The sequence below is a fragment of the Procambarus clarkii genome, chromosome 6 (assembly GCF_040958095.1).
Source record: "Procambarus clarkii isolate CNS0578487 chromosome 6, FALCON_Pclarkii_2.0, whole genome shotgun sequence".
Taxonomy (NCBI): domain Eukaryota; kingdom Metazoa; phylum Arthropoda; class Malacostraca; order Decapoda; family Cambaridae; genus Procambarus; species Procambarus clarkii.
Window position 1 is genome coordinate 19,950,115 of NC_091155.1, and position 22,500 is coordinate 19,972,614.

The window sequence follows — 22,500 nt, forward strand, 5'->3', positions numbered from 1 at the left end:
ATCTCTGTATTGTTGATACAGAAGATCTCTGTATCAACAAGGGGAAGATCATTATCAAAGGGAATATCCCAAAATAACTGAAGTTCACGTTAGTGGACGAGGGAATACAAATAAGTGGAATTCATATTAGACGCTGCTAACGTCACTGAAGTTAATTTCATTCAAAATTGTAAATGAAAATATGATAAAATCTCAAGAAAGGAGTCATGCACACGCCCCACGTGCCAGCATGCACACACACAAACACACACACACACACATACACACACACACATACACACACACACACACACACCCTCGCGAATGCCAACAAATATTGTCATCCCTTGGGGCATGGAACAGAAGCGAGGTTATCCATGCGAGAGGACATCTTTGCGGTCATTTGATGCCTGGGTGAGCGGAAGACGCCAGCCTCAAAGTAATCCCCAATCTTGATTTGAATAATCCAATATCTGGATGGATAAGCCAAACCCTCTCACCCCCCTTTCCTTCTTTACTCTTTCTTGGTGCATCTGCTGCTATTTTATCTTCTTATATTGCTATTTTCTCGTATCTCTCCTCTGGTTCGTACACGCAAGTATGCACACACGCAAACATAAACGCACTCGACACACATACACACACACACACAAACGCACACCAGACACACACAAACACGAACACATATCACACACACACAATACACACACACACACCAAACAAACACACACACACACACACACACACACACACACACACACACACACACACACACACACACACACACACACACACACACACACACACACACACACACACACATACAAATGGCCACACAAATACATATTCATGCACGAGCATGTTACAGAATCTCACATTCCCTACACATTTTAAGAAAGTAGAAGTTCAGGTCAGGTGTCAACGCGTTACACAACTCTCAGAAGGAAAGGCATGGTCCAAGAACTGAAACTCGAGCCATACCTCAAGCAATGGCAACCACACCCGAATATCGTGATAAAAATAACAAAGGAACAGAGATATATATAATAATGGGAGATATATAATAATAATATATATAACTAAAATGCCTTTAAAAATGTTCGTTTCAGGATAAAAATATGTAAACAGGTCTTGAAGCTATAATGATTGAGAAAGTACTTAACTGTGTTTAAAACCTCTGACTGAAGTTTTACAGAGAGAGAGAGAGAGAGAGAGAGAGAGAGAGAGAGGGGGGGGGGGGGTCACTACATTGATCTAACAAATGGTGTTCCTCAAGACTCACTTATGAAGCAGAAACTATTCATAGTGTATAAATAAATGACCTTGTTACCCAAAAAAAGCATTTCATATCATCATTCGCAGTAAATACAAAGCAAATTGCTTCAAGAAGACTTGAACAAGCTGGTGTGATAACTACGAGGTTAAAAAATGATTAGAACCAACGGGCAAAATTTTTACCATACTTGTTACTGACATGTAGACGGAGTAAAATCAGCGACGTATGCATAGCTAAAAAATTACTAAAACATCGTTTACAAACATACAGAAGGAATATTTCACAGAAAGATTTATCACGTACGTGAGACCAATCCCAGAGCACTAAGCATCAGCATGAACCACGCTCTCAACAGAGCACAAACAATAATAAGATAAGTCAGCGTTATGTCGCAGAGCCTGACTAATAATTAACATGAACAGTAAGAATAAAAACCACTTGATAATCCCTTTATTAAACCAGGCGAGAATATTGACAAGATTCAGACAGTATGGACAATATCCGGCCTAATAGCACGAGCAAGATCACAAGGAAGGTTACAGATGGAGGATCTGAAATCACAACACAACACTGAAACACAACACACCCATGATAACACGTTGATAACACAACGTTAACAGATCAATAACACAAAATTAAATAGTGGTTCAGTTTGAGAATATCCTGATGATGTATTTTCCTTAAGGCTCAGTTCAGGCTGCTTTAAGACTCGGGACTTGTTTCCTTAAAGACTCAATACTTGTTCCTTCCATTTTACGACCCGAGTCCACCCGCTGTTAGAACACGTCGGTCGGTCTCACCCTTTAATCCTCGCATGACCAAACTCTTACACGGGAGACTGTCGTCTCTCTCTCTCCTTTGTACAGGTATTTTTTTTATCTTGGTTGACAAAACATACCTTGTTTATACTTAGATCTCTCTCTCTCTCTCTCTCTCTCTCTCTCTCTCTCTCTCTCTCTCTCTCTCTCTCTCTCTCTCTCTCTCTCTCTCTCTCTCTCTCTCTCTCTCTCTCTCTCTCTCTCTCTCTCTCTCTCTCTCTCTCTCTCTCTCTCTCTCTCTCTCTCTCTCTCTCTCTCTCTCTCTCTCTCTCTCATACCAAGATCTGGATCTGATTGGATCTCCTCACATTACACACTGCAGCAAATTAAATAAAACGGCTATTATATATTTCTACATATTTAAATAATTATCTCCAATAAACTACATTGGATCGCTGGATTGTTTCAAACTTAGGATAGACATATACATATTATTTGGGTGAGGGCGGAGGGGAGGGGGGTATAAATTTGAACTGGCTAACAATTACTAATAAGACTTCTACAATTATATATTTAGTTATGATCTTACGTTACCAAAACATCAGACTTGTGGCTAACAAAAAAAGCTCACTCGAGTTACAGCTAAAAAGTCCAGGTTAGTTAACCAACAGTGTGGGCCCTAGAGTTAGGCATCTGTTGTGAGAGGCATTCGGTGACCTATTGGGATATGAATAAGTCTAACAGGCTTTCAGTCCCCGAGTGTTGGAAGCAATAAAGGTCAACTACACTGTGACGCCTGACACCATCTTGAACTTTAGGTAGGAACACCTGCAAGATTATATAGAATAGCGGGACATAAATAATTACTGAAGCATTTTAACAAGTGAAATTTGTGAGTATTCAGTTATCTAATTTATTGTGCATGTTGTGTTGACCAGTATCCCGGACCTGCCTTTAATTGGACATAACTAACAGCCAAGACTAATCACCAATACAAATGCCAGTTCGTAACGCCCATTAGTCATGCCTTCGTAACCTGAACAGAAATCAAGTTATAAACAAAATATTATTTGTATTCGATTTAGTAATAAATAGATAAATTAGTAATTATATAATTGACAACACTGGTGTGTGTGTATGTGTGTATGTGTGTGTGTGTGTGTGTGTGTGTGTGTGTGTGTGTGTGTGTGTGTGTGTGTGTGTGTGTGTGTGTGTGTGTGTGTGAGTGTGTGTGTGTGTGTGTGTGTGTGTGTGTGTGTGTGTGTGTGTGTGTGTGTCAACATGGAGCCAGAGACGTAAAGGAAGGCTTTATGGGCTAGGGTAGAGGGCCTCTCCCCTCTCCACAAGGACATTAGAATCAGCTGCTGCTGTTTATTTGGCTGGGGGAGAGCCACAACAAAGTCCCGTCCCACGTGAAGCTATAGGGAGGTGGAAGAGGGATGGGAGGGAAAGCAGCAAGGAAAAGAGAAAATGAACAGCCTGGCCAGCAGGCGAAGCTACTCACAGCCATACTCACAATTGCTCCCCTAACAAAAAAAAATTGAAGGGCCTAAGGGAAGACTCCTGCCTTTCCTCTACCCCTGAAAGTGCTTGGAATTTTGAGGTCGGTTCAGGTATTGGAACCGGTTGCATTATTAACCAAATGTTTTCCCCAGATGTGATGGGCCAGTCATTTTTCATCCGGGTCCCCCAGTTACTGCTGGCTGCATTTCATTCCACTCTAATTCCCTTCTCTCGAAAACCAATTTTCACTCTTATCCTATCATGCCCCCTTCCCTCATATATATATATATATATATATATATATATATATATATATATATATATATATATATATATATATATATATATATATATATATATTATTAAATATGACCGAAAAAGTAAGATTAATAATTCTAAAACGAATTTTCTCAATGTTTCTTATATTTTTCTTCACTGTTGATGGTAACTGAAAAATCAATTCTCCAAAATTAATTTTTATTTTTATTTTTTAAATAAAATTATTTTACTATTTTATTTATTTTTTATTAATTTATTATAAATTATTTTATTATATATATACATATATATATATATATATATATATATATATATATATATATATATATATATATATATATATATATATATATATATGGGTGGTAGGGGTGGTAGGTAGATATAGGGGTGGTAGGAGAAGAAAATATCAAAGTGTTCAGTGAGGATCCAAAAGGTCTTCTCTGAGTACTCTTTATTTTCTTCTCTGAGGCTATGGGTCCCTACATTTGCACCAGAGGTGGTACCCCCTATATATATATATATATATATATATATATATATATATATATATATATATATATATATATATATATATATATATATATATATATATATATATATATATATATATATCTTGGCTTGGTTAGTATAGTGGAAGCCAGGCATTTTACACATCTAAGTTCAATCATCGATGACTTGCGTGAAGGGAATGTTATTTTCTACTATATTGTGGAATAGAGTCTATGAAAGGTGGATGAAAAGTGGATTACAACCAACACCACTAACGTCACAGTAACCACTATTACCTCCACCCTTACTGTTACTATCACTACCAATATTTTCACCATTACCACTATCAGCAACTCCACTACCATCACCCCCATCCCTAGACATCCCCTCAGAGTTGCCATGGCTTATCATATCAGAGTTTGTCCTGAAGTTTCCTGCCTCTGGGAGAGCAGAGTTCCTCAGGTCATGTGCCTGAAGTTATTTTTGGCCTGCATATTCCTGCCACCTTTTGCGGATCCTGGTCAGGACTCGGGGTTTTTTAGAGCCTTTTGGTTTCAAGTGAGATAATTTCTCTCTATTGTATGGGATACAAGGAAGGAATATTAAGAGGTGAAAACGATAAGAAAATATGACTATAAAATACTTATTAGGAGTATGAGGACAAGGAGTGAGGGTGTTAGGAAGTGAAGGAAAAGTACTTGATCATTTCAAGAAGTAGTCACTTAGTTGTACTTATCTAGTTGTGCTTGCGAGTGGTTGAGCTCTGGCTCTTTGGTCCCGCCTCTCAACTGGTTAATCAACTTGGCAGTCGCCAAGTTGATCAGTCTAAGTGGAATGATAATCAAGTAAAAGTAATTATGTTTTAGAAAAGTCAAAAGAAACTATTTGTTTTTAACAGATATACATGCAAACTCATGTCGTCAACGTACGTACACATACACAGATTGAACAAAGCACAGATCGAGCCGACAAAAAACTTGCTCCGCTTGAAAAAACAATTATTAAAAGACGCGACAAGTCTCTTATGGTGAAGGACAATATCAATATATCTGTATGGTGGAGAGTCACAATAACGTGGCTGAAATATGTTACCCAAACCACACAGTAGAAAGTGAAGGGACGACGACGATTTCAGTCCGTCCTGGACCATTTTCATGGACCATGAACCGACGAAACGTCGTCGTCCCTTCACTTTCTAGCGCGTGGTTTGGTCAACATATCTGTATAATGTCCTGTAACACACGAGGACTCTCATGGCCCCAGTATAGGAACACCTCTGTCTTTTGGCTAACAATAGCCAAAAGACCAATTATATATATATATATATATATATATATATATATATATATATATATATATATATATATATATATATATATATATATATATGTCGTACCTAGTAGCCAGAACTCACTTCTCAGCCTACTATTCAAGGCCCGATTTGCCTAATAAGCCAAGTTTTCCTGAATTAATATATTTACTATAATTTTTTTCTTATGAAATGATAAAGCAACCCTTTTCTCTATGTATGAGGTCAATTTTTTGTTATTGGAGTTAAAATTAACGTAGATATATGACCGAACCTAACCAACCCTACCTAACCTAACCTAACCTATATTTATAGGTAAGGTTAGGTTAGGTAGCCAAAAAAAGCTAGGTTAGGTTAGGTTAGGTAGGTTAGGTAGACGAAAAAACATTAATTCATGAAAACTTGGCTTATTAGGCAAATCGGGCCTTGAATAGTAGGCTGAGAAGTGAGTTCTGGCTATTAGGTACGACATATATATATATATATATATATATATATATATATATATATATATATATATATATATATATATATATATATATGCAAACAAGCCTGAATGGTCCCCAGGACTATATACAACTGAAAACTCACACCCCAGAAGTGACTCGAACCCATACTCCCACAACTGGTATGTACAGGGACGCCTTAATCCGCTTGACCATCACGACCGGACATAAGGAAGTGATAGCCGAGGCTATATGAACCACTTCCCCGCCGGCACTCGGATGGTAATCTTGGGCATAGCATTTTATCAAATCACCTCATTCTTTGGGGCACACGTGAGGAACACAAAAAAGGTTTGTGTTCCTCACGTGTGCCCCAAAGAATGAGGTGATTTGATAAAATGCTATGCCCAAGATTACCATCCGAGTGCCGGCGGGGAAGTGGTTCATATAGCCTCGGCTATCACTTCCTTATGTCCGGTCGTGATGGTCAAGCGGATTAAGGCGTCCCTGTACATACCAGTTGTGGGAGTATGGGTTCGAGTCACTTCTGGGGTATGAGTTTTCAGTTATATATATATATATATATATATATATATATATATATATATATATATATATATATATATATATATATATATATATATATATATATATATATTTTCTTTTTCGTTTTCTTTTTCTTTTTCAGCGCCTTAGTGTGGCAATCCAGAGAGGAAATGCTCACTGCATCCATGGTTCCTGCCCGCCATCTGAGGAGCTGGAGGAGCTATTCAACTTGTGACAAGCAGCCTTGTACCCTGTATGTAATCAATATTGTAACTTTTTTGTGTAATGACATTTTCAAATAAAGTTAGATAAATATACACACTTAACAAAAGAATAGGGGTGGTAGGAGAAGAAAATATCAAAGTGTTCAGTGAGGATCCACAAGGTCTTCTCTGAGTACTCTTTATTTTCTTCTCCGAGGCTATGGGTCCCTACATTTGCACCAGAGGTGGTACCCCTTCTAGGTTTTAAAAAAAAAAAAAAAAAAAAAAATAAAAAAAAATATATATATATATATATATATATATATATATATATATATATATATATATATATATATATATATATATATATATATATATATACATTCCTGACACTGACAAGATTTTACAAGAACTGAAAGTAAAATTTCCATAGATGAATATATCTCAATCCGCACCAGGCTAGCCCAAGGGGAGGAAATACGCAGATATGATTATTCTGATTTGCTGGGGCGTGTTTTAAAGGCGAAGTGGAAGGAAATGGGAGGTATTGGGAAGAGAAAGAGGGGAAAGGAAGAGAGCGAGGGAGGGAGGGACGGAGGGGGGAAGGAGAGGGTTTTTTGGAGTAAGAATAGTGCAAGGAGTAGACGAGAGCTAGAAGGAGAAGTGCCAATATAAGCCTACTTTGACGACTTGAGAATGGATAATCATGTGACTTTCACCCTGTCATTGTGACTGGAGGATATCGTGACACACACCATGAGTCACTGGACATTATCAATCCCGAGTCATTGATGGATATTACCAATCCCGAATCACTGGACGTTACCAATTCCGGATCACTGGACCTGGGCCATATACCTTATATGGCCAAGGTGTATGGAATTCGGAATTGTTTTAAAAAAATTCCAAATTGTATGGATTCGGAATTGTTACCAATTCCGAATCACCTTGCCCCCTCCCCCCCAACCCCACCATACTTAAAGATTCTGACTAAAACACCTGAAACACCTGAAAATGAGAAACAGTTGACGATAGATTCTCATGTCTACTTTCTTGTAAGGGGAAACAATACGGTCAATAAACGATGGAAGGTAGGCCAGAAAGTTGCGGAATTACATATGTATGTCCTAAAATATTTTCCAGGTCTGAGTTTAGCAAAGTTGGAAGATGCCATTCTGAAATTTTCTGTGAATTTCTATGGTGGTCCTTTAAATGTTTGATGGCTGTGAATTCCGATACACTCTTTTCTAATGTCCTTTTTCTTCTGCACGTTGGATAATTTCATTTAAATTCCAATTTGCTGTGCTTTGAATTGGCTTGACCGGCTGGCCTGCCTGCTTGCCTTGGCCGGCTGGTCGGCTGGCCTGCCTGCTTGCCTTGGCCGGCTGGTCGGCTGGCCTGCCTGCTTGCCTTGGCCGGCTGGTCGGCTGGCCTGCCTGCTTGCCACGGCCGGCTGGTCGGCTGGCCTGCCTGCTTGCCTTGGCCGGCTGGTCCGCTGGCCTGCCTGCTTGCCTTGGCCGGCTGGTCGGCTGGCCTGCCTGCTTGCCTTGGCCGGCTAGTCGGCTGGCCTGCCTGCTTGTCTAGGCCGGCTGGTCGGCTGGCCTGCCTGCTTGCCTTGGCCGGCTAGTCGGCTGGCCTGCCTGTTTGCCTTGGCCAGCCGGCCGGTGTATCTCGACTGGTTGGCTTCTCATCTCAAAGGGATCACCGTCAATTACTATCAGCGGAGAATGGCCAGACCTGAACACTTCGCGAAGGTCCACACTGCCAAGCTTTGTTATTGTATTAAGCTGTATCAGATTGTATTAAGCTGTATCAGATTGTATTAAACTAAACTTCAAGTATGGTCAGTAATATTGGTTGTTTAAATGTGCCTCCTCTGACGCATATTGTGGATTGTGTATTTAAGTAATTATTGTCATCCTTTCATTTAAACCCGGAAAATATGTGGACCAATGTAGGAATGAGAGAGAGAAAGATAAAGAGAAAGATAAAGAGAAAGAGAGAGAGAGATAACGAGACACAAGACAAGAATAGAACCACTAACAATACCAAAGACAAAAAAAAATATTACCTCATCAGGAGAACCATTAACATTAAAGCCACAAAAACTAGACACATCAGCGTCAAAAAGAAGACAAAAAAGCTTCATTGGCAAATCGAGGACATTAAATTCGGGCCAAATGAAGCGATCCATCTTGGAAAATCGGTACTCTCAGTTGGTCGACGCAGAGAGAAGCACAAAAAATAAACGATTGAACCCTCTCATTCGTCTCTTCTATCCGGTCTCTGGCACTGACACTGACACACACACACACACACACACACACACACACACACACACACACACACACACACACACACACACACACACACACACACACACACACACACACACATGAAATGTTCACATGCAATAGTAACAGAACGAGGGGACATCGGTGGAAGCTGGAAACTCAGATGAGTCACAGAGATGTTAGGAAGTTTTCTTTTAGCGTGAGAGTAGTGGATAAATGAAATGCACTTAAGGAGCAGGTTGTGGAAGCAAATTCTATTCATAATTTTAAAACTAGGTATGATAGGGAAATAGGACTGGAGTCATTGCTGTAATCAACCGATGGCTCGAAAGGCGGGATCCAAGAGTCAATGCTCGATCCTGCAAACATAAATAAATGAGTACACACACACACACACTTACCAATCAGTGCATGGTGCATGTTAGTATGTGTCAATGGGAGTAATCTTTTGTGTATAGATGTTATTTTGTATACATGCGCGGGAAAATACCAAAACCTCATTATACAGATGGATACATGTATGTATGCAGACATGCATGTAAGTATGAATCTGAAATGGACTTGTTTTTGCATGCAGATTATATTGGTATTCTTGAAGAAGGTTATCGTTACAAGGAATGTATACGAGGCCAGCTCGGAGTGGGGGATTCTTGTGTCTGGGCCGTAACAGACAGATGTCTTCTGCCTGTAGCTGGACCAAGACAGTGCTTGGCTCCTTACTCTAATAGGAGCCATAGCAAGAGGAAGTCACTTCCCCCCCCCCCGTGTCTGGCGCTATGTCAGAGAGCCAGACACGGCTCTAAATATATAATAAAGAATATTATATATTTAACAGGAATAATGTCAGCTCAACAGGAATGTTACAATGTTACTAGAGCAACAGGAAATATAATGAACTTGAAATATGTTAGACCAACAGGAAACATGTCTGAGCTGCTAGACTAATACCTAAGCAGTAGTTTTAATCCTTAGGCAACAGAATATGTACTAGAGCAGCTTAACTGTTACTAGATGCACGAGTAACCCAATTCATGCTCTACAACAGCCCAGCAAATAATAGATCAACTTAATTTTAGTAGAGCTGTCTAACTGCCTGATACTATATCAGCCTAATTGATACTAGAGGAATAAGGTCGAATTTTGATACAGAACTGATATTAGAACATCAAAATAGATTTTATGTAAATAAGATTGATATTATGGCAGTAGAATACATTTGCTATCAAGTGGAAAGTGAATCAAGTATCGAGTGAATACATTTGCTATCAAGTGGAGAGGGAATCAAGTATCGAGTGAATACATTTGCTATCAAGCTATCAATATTGATTAATGAATTGATTAATGAATCAATATTGATCTAATGTAGTATTTTATATAACTGCAGAAAAAAATTATGTTAGTGCAACAGAATTAATGACAGAGAAAAAGGATAGATAAGGGTGCAACAGGCACATTGACAGTGCAACATAATTGGTATTTGTGCACCAGGATTGATAAAACAGCAATAGGATTGATTATAAAATAACAGGGTCATTAATAATGAAGCATGATTGATGTCATAGCCACAGGATTGATGACAGTTCAACAGGATTGATATTAGTGCAGCAGGATTGATGATAGAGCCGAATTTCAGCTCACGCAAATGGTCTTTGACTCTCTGCTAAAAGCCTTCCTGTCAGAAATCACAGGCCTTCTTGTCCTGGAAACTGGAAATGGAAAATGGAAACTGAAAATGAAAATGGTTAGAAAAATCGAAAAATTAAAACTGCAAGGCAAGAATGGAATAGAATTCTGGCTGAAAAAAATTAGATAATGATATTTTAAAGAAAAATTTAAAAAATTAAGATAATTGTTTAATTAAAATTAAAACGATAATATCTGAAAAGTGGTTAATTATAATAAAGGTGAATATCGATGAATAGAAAATGAAATGAAATTCTGAAAATGGAAACTCTATTAAAATTAAATAAGTGAACATATATTAAATAATATAAGTAAATTGAACATTTTACAGAATTAGAATTTTGAGACCAAAGACTATCTGGGAAGAACTGGAAGAGAATAAATGACTTCGCATTCATATTCCGGATCTCCAAACCAAATATAATTCCCTGTCGTCGTAATTCCCTACATTTCTTCGTGAATGTAGAATCATCACACCTTTCGGCTATGCTATATTGAACATCTCAGTGACTATCTCAGTCTTTAATATTGAGAGGATAATAACTTTTTCTATCTTTAGTTGATGTCTGACCTCCCAGAGGCTCGAGGAGACACATCTTACTATATATTATTTATTTGCAATCAAATTATATTTTAAATAATAAAGGGGGAAAATAAGGTTACTATGGTAGATAATAAATTTTCAAATAACTTTGAAGAGATACTGTAAGACAACTTCAAATTATTATTATTTTCATTTCTGAGTGTATTTAATCTCCTCTTCCCTGTGGAATTCTTCTCCCCTTATCTCCTATCTCCAACTTCTCCTTCTCTTCAACCTCAAGTGAGAGAGAATGAGAAACAAAGGCAATGAAATATAAATAAACACACGATATCTATCTTTATCTGATAACGTTTATGTATTCTGCACTCTGTGTATACATGTATTCTTTGTGAGCAGCCAAGCGTTATTGGTTACATTGTGTAGAGCAAAAAATTAACGTTGCAAAAAATAAGATGTTTTCGCTCCAGGTTTTCACTCTCGTTTATAAAACTTGTGTTTTTTTCGTCATGCTGTTGCTCGTAGTTTTGGGAGGTGAAGGCGTTATGAATGGGTTTGTGTTTTAGGTGTTCAGGAGCACGCAAACGCGCGTGCGTGTGTGTGTGTGTGTGTGTGTGTGTGTGTGTGTGTTTATGTGTGAGTGTGAGTGTGTGTGTGTGTGTGTGTGTGTGTGTGTGTGTGTGTGTGTGTGTGTGTGTGTGTGTGTGTGTGTGTGTGTGTGTGTGTGTGTGTGTGAGTGTGAGAGTGTGTGTGTGTGTGTGTGTGTGCGTGTGTGTGTGTGTGTGTGTGTGTGTGTGTGTGTATTTTTACTATTTGTATCTGCAAGATCGAGCTCTTAGCTCTTGGAACCCGCTGTTCTAATTGCCCGTTGCCTAATGTACTGACTCCCGAACCGTTGTCTCCTCTACTACATGTATTTATCTCACACACACAAAAAACGACAAGGAGATATGTGAGGCAGTAAACTGAAGCTTCGATGAGGCACTGAAAGAGTGAGCACTTTCCAATAGCAGCCGCCCTGTACTCCAACTCAACCAAGAATTACAACAGGGTTCGTAGGCGGAGCCCGAAGATTGAGATCTCACTTTCCCGTAGATACTAATAGGTAAGTGCAAGTAGGTTCCAATCTTCCAATCTTCCCCCCAATCCTCACCTCCAACCAAATACAATAAACTCAAAGACCCTCCCTTCCCCTCTTGTAATTTGTAAGAATTAAAGTTTAAAACTGGCAGGATTAAACACTTGGGAACTACGCTTGAGACGCCACTCGGAATTTGGCAGCTAATAGGACAAGCAGATGGAGAAGGAAGGGGGTGTAACCTAAGACCCGGGTTCGAACCCCGATATGACTCTCGTGATCAACTTCAGAATCCTCTTATGAAAACGCTTGATTATATTTTTGATCTTAGAATAGAGTAATAGAGCTCTATTGCTCTATGAACAGAGCTCTATGAATAGAGTCTTGACAGAAAGCAATACACTTTTCTGAAAGAGAAAAACTACGTAAATGAATGTCAATTCAATTCTGAATGTCAACACAAGGCTTTTTAATACAAAATGGAATAGGAGAAGGAGAAGGTAAAATAGGATATATTAGGAACAGGAAGAATATCAGGAGAGTTTACCAAAAAGTAGTCTAGGATGAGGAGGGATGGATAATATACTCAGGAAATAAGTTGTTTACCAAATTTGAAACATCTGTGGTTCACCAGCAGGAATCGAACACGGGGTTTCTAGAATTGCTTTGCCAGAACGATAACCTCTTCAACTGGAGATGAAAGACTAAATGGAAGTAAATGGGATGGAGGGAATGGTATGAGTGGAAAATGGGAGAAATGAAGAGAGGAATGGATAGAACGAAGGACTGAAACATTTTTCGTGCTTCTTTCCACTACCTGTGCCCGCAGGGAGAGTGAGAAAGACATTATTGTGTTCTTTTCCTCCTCACTACCTGTGCTTTCAGGAGGAGTGGTAATAATGCGGTGAGAGAGAGAGACATCAGTATGGTCCTTCCTACTATCTTTGCTACCGGTAGAAAAGGTCCGTTCTCGCACTTTCTTTAAGTCAATATTGACTTTGTTGACCAGACCACACACTAGATATTGAAGGGACGACGACGTTTCGGTCCGTCCTGGACCATTCTCAAGTCGTCCTGGATCATTCTCAATCGACTTGAGAATGGTCCAGGACGGACAGAAACGTCGTCGTCCCTTCAATTTCTAGTGTGTGGTCTGGTCAACATACTTCAGCCACGTTATTGTGACTCATCGCCTCAATATTGACTTATTGAATAAGTGCATATGTGACATACTAATTTATTGTGAATATTTTAGTTCACCTTGAAAAGCTTCATAGAAAACACCGACCTTACCAAACCTTCTTAATATGTTAACATTAATTATTACTTAACCTATTATAGGTATAGGTTAAGTAATAATTGTAATTTCGAAGCAATAAGATGCTTTTCTTAACGTACTAAGAAGGTTAGGTAAGGTCGGTGTTTTCTATGAAGCTTTTCAAGGTAAATTAAAATATTCACAATAAATTATGATGTCACATGTGCACCAATTTAATAAGTCAATATTGACTATAAGAAAGTGCGAGAACGGGTTGGAAAAGGTACACATTATTGTGATTCTTCCCCATTGTCTATGTCTGTATAGGTAATCTGAATGGGTAATATAATGATTTGGTCATTCACGTAACATTAAAAGATTTCCAACATTCATCGCTCAAGTCTTGAAAGAATAGATCCTACTAGAAAGCCACAAGTCGTTGATATTTGGAGCTGTAGATTTTAATTATATTTTTATATGTAAATACTAAATTTCAGATTCTCAAATCATCAAATTTGCAGTATTTCAAAGTCCGTATATGTCCTCTTTTATGCACTATACAAATTTCCGAATTTCCAAGATTCAGAGAACAAACGTATCAGGGCTTCAGATGTTGTAAGTCTCAGGATTTCAGAAGATGCAAGTCTCAGGGTCTCAAACATTCCTCAAGCGAGATTTTAGAATTTAGGAATTTTGTGACATTTCGTGAGCTTTCGATGTCAAGATTTTTGCTTCTTTTCCCCTCGTTCTTCTGCGTCTACAGGTGAGTCAAGGTGCTTATGGTGAGTCACTGTGTTCAAGAAGAGTCATTGTTTTAATGGTAAATTATTGTGTGCACAGTGTTCAAAAAGAGTCATTGTTTTAATGGTGAATTATTGTGTGCACAGTGTTCAAAAGAAGTCATTGTTTTAATGGTGAATAATTGTGTGTACAGTGAATCATTGTATTCATGGTGAGTCAGTGAGTTCATACTGGATCACAGTGAACAGTTTCGTTGAACAGGTTTCTCTGAAACGTTGAACAGATCAATTACTGATACCAATTCCCCAAAACAAATCTCGTAGCTATAGAGTTCTTATTATAAATAAACACTGTGCCACAGACATCTGTGACCTCGTTCAGTGGGTGTCACAGACCTCTTTAACCACGTACAGTGGGGGGGGGGGAGGGTCACAAACATCGCAGAAAAGCTCTCCTCAGTATTGCGGAATCTCCCTTCAGTATTCCTGCCTGTCTCTGGTCGAAAGCCTTAATAGTTTCGCTCCGCGGACAGACTGGAATTAATGTACTTTGCAATGGACTCTTTTATATGCAAATTCTTCTCCTTATACACTTGTAGTTTGATATGCGGGATCTGGGCCCAGGAGGACGATACGGAGGCGTTGGAGAGGGGGTTGGTGAGAGGGAGAGAGTGGGAGGAGGTACCTTGGAGGTTGGAGTGTTTGGGGGAGAACTTTGAGGGAGTATCATGATAGGGTGGAAAGCGAGTGTTGGGGGAGAGATTAATAGGGAAATTTAGCTCTTCGTGTTCTGCTTTCTCTCTCTCTCTTTCTCTCTTTCTCTCTCTCTCTCTCTCTCTCTCTCTCTCTCTCTCTCTCTCTCTCTCTCTCTCTCTCTCTCTCTCTCTCTCTCTCTCTCTCTATCTATCTATCTATCTCTCTCTCTCTCTCTCTCTCTCTCTCTCTCTCTCTCTCTCTCTCTCTCTCTCTCTCTCTCTCTCTCTCTCTCTCTCTCTCTCTCTCTCTCTCTCTCTCTCTCTATCTCTCTCTCTCTCTCTCTCTCTCTCTCTCTCTCTCTCTCTCTCTCTCTCTCTCTCTCTCTCTCTCTCTCTCTCTCTCTCTCTCTCTCTATCTCTCTCTATCTCTCTCTCTCTCTCTCTCTCTCTCTCTCTCTCTCTCTCTCTCTCTCTCTCTCTCTCTCTCTCTCTCTCTCTCTCTCTCTCTCTCTCTCTCTCTCTCTATCTCTCTCTATCTCTCTCTCTCTCTCTCTCTCTCTCTCTCTCTCTCTCTCTCTCTCTCTCTCTCTCTCTCTCTCTCTCTCTCTCTCTCTATCTCTCTCTATCTCTCTCTCTCTCTCTCTCTCTCTCTCTCTCTCTCTCTCTCTCTCTCTCTCTCTCTCTCTCTCTCTCTCTCTCTCTCTCTCTCTCTCTCTCTCTCTCTCTCTCTCTCTCTCTCTCTCTCTCTCTCTCTCTCTCTCTCTCTCTCTCTCTCTCTCTCTCTCTCTCTCTCTCTCTCTCTCTCTCTCTCTCTCTCTCTCTCTCTCTCTCTCTCTCTCTCTCTCTCTCTCTCTCTCTCTCTCTCTCTCTCTCTCTCTCTCTCTCTCTCTCTCTCTCTCTCTCTCTCTCTCTCTCTCTCTCTCTCTCTCTCTCTCTCTCTCTCTCTCTCTCTCTCTATCTCTCTCTCTCTCTCTCTCTCTCTCTCTCTCTCTCTCTCTCTCTCTCTCTCTCTCTCTCTATCTCTCTCTATCTCTCTCTCTCTCTCTCTCTCTCTCTCTCTCTCTCTCTCTCTCTCTCTCTCTCTCTCTCTCTCTCTCTCTCTCTCTATCTCTCTCTATCTCTCTCTCTCTCTCTCTCTCTCTCTCTCTCTCTCTCTCTCTCTCTCTCTCTCTCTCTCTCTCTCTCTCTCTCTCTCTCTCTCTCTCTCTCCCTGCTCATCACCCCTCCTGAATAGGCCCGTTCTATGACGACACTGAAATATCTGAGAACCAGGACCATGTTATGGACTGAGACGAACTCTGCTGAGAGAGAGAGAGAGAAAAAGAGAGAGGTGAGGTCTAATCTTCATCAATCGAAGGAAAGACAAGTTTGAGACAAACGAGAGGCTAGAGAACTTGTCATTAATAACGAACACAAGACGAACCTTCGGTATTTGCTGACTCTTAGAAACAAACACTGCTGGATATTTAGACCCGTCCTGGAACCCCTCATGTGCAATTCTCGTGTCACAGGTGGGAATAATAACACAGTGCTTGCACAAGTCAGTAATTACCGCCTTAGGGGGGTAAACTAAAATATTCTGCACAATAATATTCTGTTCGTAACTCCGTGGGTAAAGAGAGCTTCTCTCTCTGACCAGACCACCTTTGTAATGATGAATTCCTAAACACCCATTGTCAAGTTCACTGCGGGCTCACCATAGCCCGTGCTACTTGGAACTTTTTGTTCCAGGCAGCGAATCTTAAACAACAAACAACCCATTGTCCCACCTCTGTAAGAATTGCTTTACCGGTTTTCTTTAAAGTGCTGTGGCTTTGCAATCAGGTTTTCTTCACTGCTAGGAAGCAGACATTCAGACCACAATCGCGAAAAGAAACACTTTCTGCTAAAATTGCCAGGCTGGGCAGCAGACATTTCAGCAACGGAAAACAATTCTGTGTGGAGGACGTTTAGAAAGATCAAATGCTTTTCCATTCTGCAGTGTTGTGTGTTTAGGAGAATATCGCCAGGGTTTGGTCAGGGGCGTTTGCTGTTAGCGACAGTTAAATGTTTGGAAAAGAGAATTATAGGAAACTCTGCCTTTGACTATCTGACTCTCTGTCTCTCTGTCTGTATGTCCTCCCTCCCTCCCTCTCTCTCTCTCTCTCTCTCTCTCTCTCTCTCTCTCTCTCTCTCTCTCTCTCTCTCTCTCTCTCTCTCTCTCTCTCTCTCTCTCTCTCTCTCTCTCTCTCTCTCTCTCTCTCTCTCTCTCTCTGTCAGGAAGGCTGTCAGGAACCCTGAACGCCTCTTGTTCATGTTCATCCTTCAAAGAATTAATTGAGTTCAATCGCACCACTCCAAGAATCACTGCCCATCATCAGGGCCACACCTCTGCCCATCAGGGCCACACCTCTGCCCATCAGGGCCACACCTGTGCCCATCAGGGCCATACCTCTGCCCATCATCAGGGTCATACCTCTGCCCATCAGGGCCATACCTCTGCCCATCAGGGCCATACCTCTGCCCATCATCAGGGCCATACCTCTGCCCATCAGAGCCACACCTGTGCCCGAAGTATCACTTCGTGTTTCTAACGCACTGCACGTCGCTGCTCTTTCCTATTTGGACGCTACAAACTGTCCAGCAAAACGGAGCCCAAGAGAGCCGGACCTGCTCCTCCGTGACCATGTCCGCTCTGCTAAAGGTTGTCTGTCTGTCTGTGTCCTTTTAAGTTGAAGGAGTGAGGGGGGCTTTTATATCTTTCTCTCGCAACAGAGAAATAGACAGAGAAGGCGGGAAGGAGGAAGAGATGGAGAGGGAGAGGGGGAAGTGACAGATAGACATACAGACAGACAGACAGAGTGAGAGACGCGCTTTTACTGCTTCATCAACAACAATTACAGGCGCCTTGATCCGCTTGGAAGATCTGCAGTGGAGGACATCCATGGAGAGAAGGCGTGTTTTTATGGTTCACTGGAGGCGCATAGAGGAGTGATGGAGCAAGGAAGGGAATGAGGAAGGGAGGGATGAAGAGAAGAGAGGGGGGATGAAGAGGAGAGAGGGAGGGAGGGAGAGGAGACAGAGGGGTGGAGAGCATAGGTAGAGAAGTTGAAGAAGTGAGAGGAGACATGAATTAAAAAGAGGGACAGATTTAACGAGACGAAGAAAGAGAGATAGAACACAGAAAGGGTAAAAAGATGAGAGGGGTGTTAAGGCAATGACCTAATGTATGAGGAAGTGGATGGAAGGTCGAATGGAAAAATGTAGAGTGGTAGAGATACGAAGGAGGGAATGATGGAATAGAGGAACGAGGAAGAGAAGAGAAAAATGGGGAGAGGAAGAGGAGAGTGATGCAAGGAGATATGGAAAACAGGCAAGGGAAACTGGAGAGGGAAAACTGTTGAAAGAAGAAATAATATGAGGAAAGGAGGAGAGTGGAAGAGAAGGGAGAGAGAAAAAATAGTGGAAAAGAAAGAGTGAGAATAGGGAAGAGGGAATAGGAAACATTTCCTTCTGCAAAACATTATATGCCTTCCCATTATCATAGTTTTTCCTTCGGTCGCCCTGATCAATGTGTTTACATTATTTCTTTCGTTTTGAGCATGTATAGACCGACAGATGTATCGGTCTATGTGTGGCAAACACACTCGTCTCACTAGCGAGAGGACGTGGGTTCGTATTCCGTACAGATAGGAGATGACTGAACTCTGTTCCTTCACTACACTTGAACAATTATCTAACTCGTTCAAGTATCTGACCTGAGGCCTGGAAAACGTGGAATTGAAATGCAATTATCAAAAGATAAAAGGCAGATACGGCCTTTCCAACTCAATTTTCTCTTCCACTTCCTATCTACACTTCCCGTCCTCACGCCTCTCTCTCTCTCTCTCTCTCTCTCTCTCTCTCTCTCTCTCTCTCTCTCTCTCTCTCTCTCTCTCTCTCTCTCTCTCTCTCTCTCTCTCTCTCTCTCTCTCTCTCTCTCTCTCTCTCCCATTCCCCCCCTTACGTCTTCCCTTCACCTCTCTCCTCCCCACCCCTTCCCTCCTTCCTCCACTCCCCCTTCCCCCCCCCCTTCCACCCATTATGGGCAATACGGCGCAATAAGGAAGCGGAAGAACAGACGAGGTGATTAAAAAAAATTAAGTGACTTCCGACTATACCCATTTCTTTCTCCTTGCTTCGCTGCCTCTTCTGGCTTTCCCATTTTCCTTCTTTCATTCCTTTTTATCAATTTTGGGTTTTTATTCTTTCCCATTATCCTTCTCTTACACTTCCTCCTATTGCTTCCTCGCTCTTCTCGTTGTTCCTGTTTCACTCTTCTTGTCCAACTGGTTTCTCTTCTATCTTTCTCTTTCTTTTACTTCCCCCTTTTCTTTCTTTCTCTTTCTTTTACTTCCCCCTTTTCTTTCTGTTCCGGCTGGGGATTTTAAATCATATCCACCAGCTGTGGGAGGAGTCGCTAACTTCTGCGTGAGTACTGTCTCGTTGGCTTCCTGGGACAGTGTGTGTGTGTGTGTGAGTGTGTGTGTGTGTGTGTGTGTGTGTGTGTGTGTGTGTGTGTGTGTGTGTGTGTGTGTGTGTGTGTGTGTGTGTGTGAGTGTGTGTGTGTGTGTGTGTGTGTGTGTGTGTGTGTGTGTGTGTGTGTGAGTGTGTGTGTGTGTGAGTGTGTGTGTTTGTGTGTGTGTGTGTGTGTGTGTGTGTGTGTGTGTGTGTGTGTGTGTGTGTGTGTGTGTGTGTGTGTGTGTGTGTGTGTGTGTGTGTGTGTGTGTGTGTGTGTGTGTGTGTGTGTGTGTGTGTGTGTTTGTGTGTGTGTGTGTGTGTGTGTGTGTGTGTGTGTGTGTGTGTGTGTGTGTGTGTGAGTGTGTGTGTGTGTGTGTGTGTGTGTGTGTGTGTGTGTGTGTGTGTGTGTGTGTGTGTGTGTGTGTGTGTGTGTGTGTGTCTCAGGGTGGATGTGGGTCCGTGTGTGACACACACACACACACACGCACGCACATACACATCTCGCGCGAGCGCTGGGGGGGGGAGGGGAGGTAGGGAAGATACCAGCTATAAAGACCTAAGTCGCTTATTGCGTCTCTTGGTAATTCACCCACTTATATCTATCTCCTAAGCATCTCCTTCTCCTTCCTTCCTTCCTTCTCTCCTTCTTTAACTCCTCCTATACCTCCTCATCCATCTTCTTATCGTCATCCTTCTTAACAAGTTCCTCATTATCTCTCACCTGTGATAACGAGGCTCGTTCTCATTAACGATTATCCCTCGTTTATGTTCAACTCTCCCGTACTACCACAATCTCCCCCACTACCACAACACTATCCACCACTACCACAATCTCCCCCACCATCATTTATTCACCCATTCCACACTTTTCCCCCATTCTATAATCTCTCCTCTTTTGCTCTCTGCTATCAACCCCCGCTAACCTTTGCACTCCCTATCCCTCTTCCATTTCTTTCTCTTCCCCCATCCCATCCTTTCCATTTCCTCCCCCTCATTCCCCCTCATTCCTCATCAGCGTCTTGGTATTGCTAGCTAACGACGCATTGAACACAGTTTTATGATGTAATAACGTGAATCTCCTTTGTTGGGGTTATGAGGCTGGGTTTGTTCTTCATAGGCTGGATTTGTTCTTCACAGGCTGGGTTTGTTCTTCACAGGCTGGGTTTGCTGTTCATTGGCCGGGATTGCTTGTTCTCTGGTTTTGTGTTGTTCACTGGTTATGTGTTATTTTCTGATTGTGTTGTTCCCTAGTTTTGTTTGATTTTTAATTGGCTGTTGTGTTGTTATGAATGTTGTTCTCTCACGGTCATGTTGTTCACTGGATGTGTGAGTTATTGTCTTCTAAGTTTCAGTTCTTTATTATTGTTATTATGTCTTGTTTAACAATTTGTTATATTGTTCTCAGGCTGAGAACTTTAAGTAAACTTTATAAGTTTACTACTTTAAGCTACTTTTTACTACTTTTCACCACTTTTTACTACTTTTCACAACTTTTTACTACTACTTTATAAGTTTAAACTTTACAAGTATACTTTGAGAACCTTATAAGCTTTAACTAAAGTAGGGATAGTGATCTTCAAGGAACAAACTTAATTAATATATAACACAAGAGAAAGAAGCAAGAGAAATAGTGAAGAGGTAGAAATGGTGATGCTGAGGAGAAGTAAGAAGGCTGACGCGAGGAGAGGGAAGAGCCACAAAGAGGGAAGAGAGGTAGAAGAGGAACAGGAGGAGGACGAAGAAGGGAAAGAACCTCTTAACACCCTCCCAGGCTTGGATATTGGACTTGTTTTGCCCTCCTCTCGAGACTCCAATATTTTTCCACTTGATAGTAATGGACTGCTCCTGGATAGTCCCCCCTCTCTATCCCCCTTCCCTATCCCTCTCCCATATTATTTCATTTCGCTCTGCTTTTAAATCGCACCAGTTCTGTGTGAATAGTTTCAGCCCATATTTTAATAATTGGTATAAGGTATATATGTGAATAATTATGTAAAATTATGTAACAGAGGGTAATAATGTTATTAATTGAAATGGGGGAGAAACATTTCAGAAATGTATCAATTAGGAAGAACAATGGGTTGAAGCTCTGACTGCATGAACGTCAGAGCTGAGAGCTTTGTATTGTTAACAACATGAAAGATACTCATGGTTCATGGTATGTCAGCATGAGCATCTTTCATGATGTAAAGGCTTGAGACAAGCGTGTGGGAAGGTTGTGATAAAAATGGGTTAAAGTAATGGAAATGGGTGTAATACTACGGTAGAAAGGATCAATGGCAAATAGAGGAAGGGAGAGGAATTATCACGGCAAAACACCATGCCATTACGACTATAGAGCATTTGGAAGGGGGGTCAGGATAAGAATTAGGGATGGGATGGTGGGGAAGGAACGGTGCCCAACCACTTGGGGATTGAACGCCGGCCTGCATGAATAGACCGTCGCTCTAACATCCACTCCAAGAGGTTGGGCAGAAAAGCACTCTTTTATGCACCTAGTCCACAACATGGCAGCTTTCTTACTGAGGATATCATGATATAATGTCATAATAATGACAGTCACCAGTACAATGAAAACTTTTATGTAGCCAGTATGACAAAGCAAAAGAGAGTTATACAAATCTGTGATCTGCTACCATACTACCAGGTCACAGAGCTGCTAGTATGGTAGTGGTGATGGTTATTCTCTTGTCATGTTCCTGAATATGGTTATCTTGAGGTTATCTTGAGATGATTTCGGGGCTTTAGTGTCCCCGCGGCCCGGTCCTCGACCAGGCTCCACCCCCAGGAAGCAGCCCGTGACAGCTGACTAACACCCAGGTACCTATTTTACTGCTAGGTAATAGGGGCATAGGGTGAAAGAAACTCTGCCCATTGTTTCTCGCCGGCGCCTGGGATCGAATCCAGGACCACAGGATCACAAGTCCAGTGTGCTGTTCGCTCA